The sequence below is a fragment of the Propithecus coquereli genome, unplaced genomic scaffold (genome assembly GCF_000956105.1).
Source record: "Propithecus coquereli isolate 6110/MARCELLA unplaced genomic scaffold, Pcoq_1.0 Scaffold124, whole genome shotgun sequence".
NCBI lineage: Eukaryota > Metazoa > Chordata > Mammalia > Primates > Indriidae > Propithecus > Propithecus coquereli.
Genome location: NW_012136525.1, coordinates 703,217 through 705,428, shown reverse-complemented (window position 1 = coordinate 705,428; position 2,212 = coordinate 703,217).

Here is a 2,212-nt window from a genome sequence, read left to right as displayed (position 1 = left end):
GCGCCCGGCCTCATTAGCCTTTATTATTAATATAACTCCTTGGGTTTGACCATTGGGACAGAACAACATATTAGGAAATGGTATATAATGATGCAATTGATACCTTAATACCCCTCAGTCCTTTAAGTATAGTTCAGGTGATTTTTCTATTGAAAGAATTTCCTTGTACTTGTTCAAAGTTCATCTACTTCTTTTTTTTTAGTGTGGGAGGAAGAAGTGAATCTCACATAAATTTTTGAGATCATCTCGACTTCGGTCCCCACATATTGTTGCATAAATTTAACAATGTTCTCCATAAAGTTATACAGTACAATGCATGACCAGGTATATACACAGAAGAAAGAGGAAGGGAGAGGAAAGAGAAAAATACCAGAGATAGAGAAAAGAACTGCAGGGCCCAGGGGTTAGGAATAAACTAGAACCTTACAGTGATTGGACAAATTGAAAAAAACACAAAACCATTATCAGCTATTAAAAAAAAATGTGAGGTTTTGAGGTAAAGTGAAACTCGATTTGTCAACAGGAAGCTATGGGCTCTGCACCTCTATTTATATAAACATTTGCTTTTTCCATCTTGGGTTCTGCCCAGAAGTGGCGGTCTGACTGCTTCTGGCTCTGCTCTGCTGGTTTTTAGAAAAAAAAAAAAAAGAAAGAAAGAAAGAAAAAAATTGTGACCACCTGTTTTTCTCTTTACCACCAGAGAAACTTAACAAGTCACTTTCCCTGATGTTTGGTTAGTGAAAATGCTGCAAGATACAAGGACTTCAATTTTTATCACGGTGTTGCATTTTTAACCAAGGTGTCCCTGAGTTGACAGAACTGCAACAGTCCTGCCTCTCCCCAACTGTGCTCCTGATGTTTCCATTTTACCCTAAGTTTCCAGATCTCTCAGGACCCTTCAACACACTTGCAAAATTCCCTTTGAATTTGGAATTTGAGAATTGCCGTCTTCTAGCCTCCTAGTTCGCCTCCCCTGGTGTCAGTCTGTCATCACTCTCTTATCTAGTTATTCCCCTTGTCTAGTGTTCTTCCATCTTCATTTCTGTTTATTCTCAGATTTCTTTCTTCCTTCCCTGGGTTACAGCTGCTTTAGTACATAAGGAAGAGGAACCTTAGAGGTTGCAAGTTGCTTGTGCCTTCTGACCAGGTATAAAGTAGTGGTTAAACATCCAATTTTGGCCACAAACACCCCGAAGCAGAGTGGGGAGGAGCTTGTGGCTAGCAACATATACTACTTGATGTCATCAAAAGTAAGACCCAGGAAGAGGGAGACCAGCTGGGGTTTGCACCATCTGCCAGTGAGTCAAAAGAATACTGAGGGAAAGTGTGCGTAGAAGTCTATTTAGTGAGTAGAGACACACTTAAATTTCCAAAATTTGTTCATCTGAGGAGAAAGGAGACTTTTTTTTGAATCATAAGCATGGAATATGGAAAAAGTTAGGCTCAGAGTAGGATTAACTCAATTTGGGAAGAGAAAGTAACAGTGAACCTCATGGGTAGTCAGATGAGGCTGCTATCTATTCAGGATACCAGGAAGGCATTCAATCCTTACGATATTTTTACCAAATCCTTTAATTTCAATATTAAAGATCCATTATCTTAATTTGAATAATGGCTTTTCATTAAAATATAAGTTCCTTGCTTAATGAGGGTATCATTTGTGTTAATCAGGAAAAGGATAATATTAATGCCTTAAAGAGTAAAAGGTTTTCAAATTCTTTCCAAGGATAGAACAAGGCGAGAAAACTAGAACATTAGGGACCTGAGGTGGTGCAGGGGTAACCAACAGCAACAACAATAACAGCAACAAGACACAGAGGTGATGGAATTCTGGCAACAGGGATAGAATACAGAGGGAAATGGCTAGGGCCCAAAACAATCACCTGAAACTTTGACCTGGAACCTTTCTTAGGGGAAAGTTATAGGTCAAAATAGGACTTTATAAAGATGAAGAAAGAAAGGATAGAAAGTGAGTTAGAAATATTGGTTAACACATCAAGAAGAGTTGAAAAATGTAGAGAACATAAGAACAAAGAGAAATGGCAGAACACATGGATTTGATCATGCAAAAGAGAAGTGAGAGAAGCATGAAACTTCACCTAGCAAGACTGTTGGACCTGCAGGGGGCAGAAAAGAAAAAGGGGGCCACATCTGGAGGGAATCAAATATGTCTAGGGAGTTGGAAAACCAATGGCAATGTTGTGGAATGAAG